The 7,500-nt window shown below is 40.8% G+C and overlaps 1 protein-coding gene across 4 annotated transcripts in view; it reads left to right on the top strand.

Annotated features, from left to right (window-relative positions):
• The window catches only part of LOC135108480 (uncharacterized), a 260,707-nt gene that overhangs the window by 161,545 nt on the left and 91,662 nt on the right, over positions 1 to 7,500 (top strand). For all 4 annotated transcript variants that reach the window (XR_010272294.1, XM_064019537.1, XM_064019538.1 and 1 more), the window contains exon 5: positions 2,051 to 2,086. The gene's annotated coding sequence lies outside the window, so the exon portion shown is untranslated. The remainder of the gene's footprint in view (positions 1 to 2,050; positions 2,087 to 7,500) is intronic.

Here is a 7,500-nt window from a genome sequence, read left to right as displayed (position 1 = left end):
GGATAGGATAGATGGATAGATGCTTGTATAGGTGTTGCAAGCTGTGGCATGAGTGTAGGTGAATGTAACGCACCTATGACGCAAGTTGAAGAGTGAAGGAAGGTGTAGCAGGAAGTAATGTTAGTGTAGATAAGTGTAACACAATTATGAAGTGAGTTTATGAGTGTAGGATGAGTTTAGGGGGATGTAGCAGGCTGTAACATCGTGTACATAAGCTTAACACAAGTATGGCGCGAGTGTGGGAATGTAGGAAGCTGTAGCATTAGTGTAGATAACAGTAACAGTAACGTAAGAATAACACTCATTTATTACTGTAGTAAGCTGTAACAAACCATAACAGCGGCGTAGACCTGTATATGCGTATCTTTCGTAAGGGTGCGGCCGGCCCAGCAGTGAACGGGCAGGCAGCGGCGGGCGAGTCGCTGGCGGGTGGCTTGCAAGCGGCGGGGACGGAGCCAGGCGCGGCGGGCTGGGATCGGGACACGGCGGGCTGGGGCGGCAGCATTGTGTTCGTATTACCCACGAGTAATGGAGTGCCGCAGATTGAGGGACCTTGGTTTTTCGCGGTTTTATCCTCCTTTGTGTCCTCCGCGGCTCTTTTGTCCACCTCCTCCTCCTCCTCCTCCTCCGCCTCCTCATCTATTTGGTACGCAGTTAGGGAGTGAGGGAGGCACAGAAAGAGAGAGAGAGAGAGAGAGAGAGAGAGAGAGAGAGAGAGAGAGAGAGAGAGAGAGAGAGAGAGAGAGAGAGAGAGGTATAAAACGTTGATAAGGGAGACGTTTTATTGAAAGGAGGAAGGAAAAAGAGGAGAATGATGATGATGAGGAGGAGGAGAAGGAGGAGGAGGAGGAGGAAGAGGAGGAGATGAATCAGATGTACGTACTAGGAAATAATGAAGGAGTGGTGATTTAATGAAGGAGCGAAGGAGAGTAAAGGAATATTATACACTTAGAAGTTAATGAAAGAATAATAATGCCCTGTATTTATCATTGACAGTGAAAAAAAAAATCATCTAAATATTGAGGATGCGGTGTTGTAATGGTGTATACGTATGGTATGGTGTGGTGTGTGTAGTGGTATTGTGGTGTGCTGTGGTTGTGGGGGTGAGTGTGGTCGTAGTTGTGGTGTGGGTGTGAGTGTGGTGTATACATACCGTGTTGATGTGGTCGTGATGTGGTATGGTATGGTTGTTGGCGTGAGTGGTTGCGTTGTGGTGGTGTGTTGTGTTGTGGTTGTGTTGTGGTTGTGGTTGCGCATGTAGTTTTGGTGTGACTGTACTGCAAGTCATGCGAAGTAATTAGAAAGCAGTAATTGGTTCACTTATTGATATCTTTTCGTGTGCACTTTTCCATTTTTGACGCGCACACACACACACACACACACACACACACACACACACACACACACACACACACACACACACACACACACACACACACACACACACACACACACACACACACACACACACTTACACGTTTCGGTTTCATTAAAACTTTCTATATATATAATTTCTTTTCTTTTTTATTATTTTTTTTACCTTCCTTTCCCAAGAACCTGAGGCGTCGTTCTCCAAGTACCGCCGTGATTGGATAGAAAACCTTGCTTTTTTTCTCTCTCTCTAAATAAATAGAAAAAAATAAATCGACATTTAAATAGATAAATAAATAAAAAGAAAAAAAAACATATTGTGTAGGAGGTGGTCTGGCTTAGGACAACCAAAAAAAAAGCATAAATAAAAAGGTTCAATGAAGATAAGAGTCCCAAACGAATATAGTCCGAAAAAGATTATCCAACATTTGAGAATTAAATAGGTAAATAAATAAATAAATAAATAAATATTACATCGTTAAACTATATTTCCCTCTGAATTAATTATCTTTTTTTTCACGCACAAAGGGAGGCAGACCAAAGGCAAAATGAAAATAAAAAAAAAAAAAAAAGTCCCTTATTGTTTCTCCACTCCTTTTAATACAAAATAAAGAATTGCAACTTGAGAATCAAATCACTAAATACATTTTATTGACAAGGCGTTTTTTTCTGTCTACAGGTGAGATAACCAGAGACCTTCACCTGTTGAGAGACGGTGAGCATTAGAGAGAGAGAGAGAGAGAGAGAGAGAGAGAGAGAGAGAGAGAGAGAGAGAGAGAGAGAGAGAGAGAGAGAGAGAGAGAGAGAGAGAGAGAGATTGGTTGATTGACTGATTGATTGTCTTTATGATTGTGTAAAATTATGTGAGAGAGAGAGAGAGAGAGAGAGAGAGAGAGATTGGTTGATTGACTGATTGATTGTCTTTATGATTGTGTAAAATTATGTGAGAGAGAGAGAGAGAGAGAGAGAGAGAGAGAGAGAGAGAGAGAGAGAGAGAGAGAGAGAGAGAGAGAGAGAGAGAGAGAGAGAGCGCATGAAAATCTATATGCATCCATAGAAGCACCATTTACCAATCATCAGTGTGTACGAGTATGTATGTATGTATGGATATATGTATGAATGTATGTATGTATATATGTATGTACGCATGTTCATATTTGTATGCAGGCCATGAAAATTTAACCTCTATGTATTATTACTGTAAGGTTCGTTTTGTTTATTGCCTCCAAAAAAAGCGAAAAAATGGGTCTTTTAAACCTATATTTGTACGGACATGTAATGAAACTTTATATGAGAGAGAGAGAGAGAGAGAGAGAGAGAGAGAGAGAGAGAGAGAGAGAGAGAGAGAGAGAGAGAGATTAATTACAGTACATGGAATCAGTGTATCAAAGTTGTGAGAGTGGGAGAGCGAGTGAACGGGAGAGTGGTGAGGCGCATTAGAGTGAGAGGGGATGGGAGAGTAAACTGTGGTGCATGGGTGTGTGGTGAGATGCGGTGTGGTGTACTAGTGTGGTGACGTTAGGTGACTTAAAGTGAAGTGTATTAAGAAAGAAAAAAGGAAGTATTGTGGTGGTGTGCGTCAGTGTGGTGAGTGTGGCGGGAGATTGAAGTGTGGTGAGGTGTGGTGAGGTGTGGTGAGATGTGGTGATACCGTGACTCGTTATAGACAGTGTAGGTTATAATTTTTAGTCCTTCAGGAAAACTTTACAAGCGTTTGTTTTATATTACTCCTACATCAATAATATTCAAGTGTTCCTCCATTATATAAAACCAACACAACAGACACCTTTTGTTCCTGTGGCTTATATTGTATTATTTATCTATCTAACGTCAATCAATATACATTTTAATCAACTAACCAAATAACCAACTAATTAATTCATTCATTTTACCGATTCTGCGTCAGTAGTTTCCCTGTGTCTTGTTTTGCATTATTTCTCTAACGTCAATTTAAGTACATTTTCTTAACTAACTAGCTAATTAACTAACTAACTACTACATGGCTGGGTGAATAGTTTTATGTGGCGCTATTTCTATAACGTCAATTAATATACATTTGCTTAATCAACTAATTATAACGTTGCTACATCAATACCAGTCCCTTGCGGCTTCTTTTCATTATATCACAAACGTCAATTGATGGATGTTTACTTATTCACTTGACTAACTGACGAACTACTGCCGTGGCCGCGTCAGTAGTTGGTTTTGGTTGTGCTGTGTTGGGCGAGCTGGCGGCGGGTCGGGCTGGTTGAGCTGGGCGGGACGGGCGACACACTCACATACACACACACAGACACACACACAGACACTGCTGCCCGACCACAGAGGGATAGAGCACTGGGGGAGAGAGGGAGAGAGAGAGAGAGAGGGAGAGAGAGGGGAGCGCCAGTGTCCCCTTTACATCAGTCACGAATTTCTATGAAGAGTAATTGCAGTTGAAATGAATCACTTGCCATTGTATTGTACTAATTTGCATTTAGCTGCCCGTAGTAATTCTAATTGTAATTGAGCGTATGCAAAGTAATTACACTAAGTTATTTTTTATTGTAATTGCCTGTGTGCTGCTGCTGCTGCTGCTGATGCTGCTGCTGGTGTTTGCGTGGCGGCCTCCGATACCGTTAGGACAATGAATGCATGTGTGTGTGTGTGTGTGTGTGTGTGTGTGTGTGTGTGTGTTTATATTGGTAACATGAAGCCATAGTACACACACACACACACACACACACACACACACACACACACACACACACACACACACACACACACACACACACACACCTGCATCATAATTTCAGACAAGCACAGTCTCAGATGTTCCCTTAACTACATACAGACATAACAAGGTGGTCGCCCTGGTGAACTGTGGAGGCACCAACACCCAACCCTTGTCACCCTTGTCAAATATCATCACCCATTCATTGTGCAGTTAACCAGTATCACCCATTCATTCCCTCAGTTAAGTATCACCCATTCATTCTCCTCAGTTAACCAGTATCGCCCATTCATTTCCTCAGTTAACCATTATCATCATTCCTTCATTCCACTTCACCACCGCGTCCAGTGCTTGCTGTCTAGCGTTCTTGTTCTCTTAATTTCCATGGTTTCTTCGCTGCTTGAGATAATGGTCTTGTGTATGCTTATGTAATAGGTTGGATAGTTTATACACTCATAGCAAAAGGCGTCATCAATTATCCATCTAACTGTTACTATGGTCTCTTCTGTGCTTGGTAATAGTGGACTTGTGTATGCTTCGATTATGGTTTTGAAAGGTTACGCTCGTGACAAACGTGCTATCGAGATTTCTTAGAGTTATTTTTTGTGCAAGTGTTGGGTATAAAGTCTCTGTTGCAGTTTTTGAAAGATTACACTCACAGTAGAGGTGTGTTTAATTCTTTGAATGCAATTTGCACAAACTCACACAAAAAAGGCGTTGCGCAAAATCTTAACAAATACCTAATAGAAAGAAAAAAAATGCATAGGTTTCCCAACTTTCAATCAGTAAAATATTTAGCGGTGGCTGTAGAATGAAAGCATTATTATTATTGTTATTATTATTATTATTATTGTTATTATTGTTATTATTATTATTATTATTATTATTATTATTATTATTATTATTATTGTTATTATTATTATAACTATTATCACTACTACTACTACTACTACTACTACTACTACCACCACCATAATCATCATCACTCTCATTATTACTCAAACATTAAAAGTGAATGTCCATGAGAGAGAGAGAGAGAGAGAGAGAGAGAGAGAGAGAGAGAGAGAGAGAGAGAGAGAGAGAGAGAGAGAGAGAGAGAGAGAGAGAGAGAGAGAGAGAGCCTGCATCACTCGTACATAACTATTAAAAGAAATATTTATGCCCGGGAAACACAGAATATTAAAAAAGAGAGAGAGAAAAAATAATAAATGCTGCCGCCATGTTTTCACCTTTCAGAGAGAGAGAGAGAGAGAGAGAGAGAGAGAGAGAGAGAGAGAGAGAGAGAGAGAGAGAGAGAGAGAGAGAGAGAGAGAGAGACTTAATACATGCATACATATATTTTAAACAGCACAGAGATGAGGGTTGTAAATAAATAAATAAATAAAGAGAGAACGAAAAAGAAAGAGAAATAAAAGATAAACAGGCAGGTGAAAGAAGATTAATTACGGATAGAAATAAATAAGGAGAAAACAGGAAAAAAAAAACGAAAAGCGAATAAAGAGAGAGAAACCAAACACGAAATAACACAACAGTAACAACAACAACAATAAGATAAAATGAAAGAGGAAGAGACGAAACAGAAAAAAAGCAAAAAAAAAAAACAAACAAAAAACAAACAGCAATAACAATGACAATACGTAATCATGATAATACACAGAAAGAAAAGAGAGTAAAAAAAAATAAATAAAGAGAGGAAGAAAAACTGGAAGCAACTCATGAACCTAAAATTTTTCTCTCGTCAGGATTCGCACGAAACTGCAAAAAAAAAAACACCGAAATGACGCAGCGACACTTTCCGGATCCGGTTTCGTAAAAATTCTATAACGAATAAGCGATATAATGAGACAGAGAGAGAGGGAGAGGGAGAGGAGGGATGGGAGAGAGAAAGGAGAGAGGGATACTTCTCCATTTTTCCTCTTTCTCTTAGCACCGGGAGGGAAGGAGGGAGGGAGGGAGGGAAGGAAAGAAAGGTGAGGAAAAAATGGTGGCCGGATGGAAGGAAAAATATTATTAGGTACGAAAGGTCAAACAGAGAGAGAGAGAGAGAGAGAGAGAGAGAGAGAGAGAGAGAGAGAGAGAGAGAGAGAGAGAGAGAGAGAGACAGCCAGACAGACAGACAGACAGACAGAGACGCCACGTATAGCAAAAATAACACAGGATTACAAACAGCAACAGAAAATTAGTAGAAGAGACAAGACAGCACAGTAGAAGGCTCTCTCCCTGTCTACCCATTCGTCTTGTACTAAAAAAAGAAAAAAATAATAATAATAATAATTGGCAGAACACAACAGTTTAACAGGCAGGATATTGCAGGGTACACATAACTAGTAGTAGTAGTAGTAGCAGTAGTAAGCAATAGTAGACAGACAGGCAGTAGTGTCAGTAGATAAGAATGAAACAGTAAAGTAATATTAGCCGCAGCAGCAGCAGCAGTAATAAGAGTAGACAGGATTAAAACACCAACAGTAGACAGGCAGGGCGGCAGACACAGTAGTAGTAGTAGTAGCAGCAGTAGTTGTAGTAGTAAACAGAGGCAGAACAGGGAGCAGGCAGGGTAAGGCAGAGCAGCAGCAACAGTAGCAGTATTAGACAACGGCAGAACAAGAGGCAGGCAGGGTAAGGCAGGGTAAAACAGGGCAGCAGTCAGACAAGTGGTCCCCGGGGCAGGACGGTCCATCACAGGGGTACTTAGCACGACCCATCTCAGGGGAGGGATTACCACGGAGAGAGAGAGAGAGAGAGAGAGAGAGAGAGAGAGAGAGAGAGAGAGAGAGAGAGAGAGAGAGAGAATTTTGCCTCTCCACGTTATTTTCACGGTCTGGTTTATCTTTCTCATATTTTAGCGAAAACTTTACAGGGGAGGAAGTAAATGAATAAGGAGAAAGAGGAGGAGGAAGAAGAAGAAGAGGAGGAGGAGGAGGAGGAGGAGGAGGAGGAGGAGGAGGAAGAGGAGGAGGAGGAGGAGAAGGCTTCTAGTGGAGTGACTAACCTGTAAAAATAAAACTGAAAGGAAGCAGCCACCAAACCTCTCCTTGACACGGCGACCTGCTCTGTATCTTGTATTCTGTATTAGACCAGAATGCCTCACACTGAGAGGAGGAGCCGAGAGAAGGTTATGTATGGAGTGAAGGGAGCCCTGCTTGTAATGGTTGTGACCGAGGGAGGCGCAGAAGAAAAACAAGAAGTAAAAAAAAAAAAAAAGGTGATTAAGAAACGGAACAACAACAACAACAACAACAACAACAACAACAACAACAAGAGTAAAAAAAAAAGCGACGAAGAAAAAGAAGCAAGAAAAGAAGAAGAAAGGAAGAAATCTGTCGGCAATCTAACGAAACTTGATTACTGAAACATTCTTAGACCGAAGGATTGAATAAGGAAGGGGAAAAAAAAAGAAATAATGAGGAAAAATAGCA

Source organism: Scylla paramamosain, chromosome 17 (genome assembly GCF_035594125.1).
Source record: "Scylla paramamosain isolate STU-SP2022 chromosome 17, ASM3559412v1, whole genome shotgun sequence".
In the NCBI taxonomy this organism is placed as follows: Eukaryota; Metazoa; Arthropoda; class Malacostraca; order Decapoda; family Portunidae; genus Scylla; species Scylla paramamosain.
The sequence above is the reverse complement of the archived record's forward strand: the minus strand, read 5'-3'. Positions and strand labels throughout refer to the sequence as shown.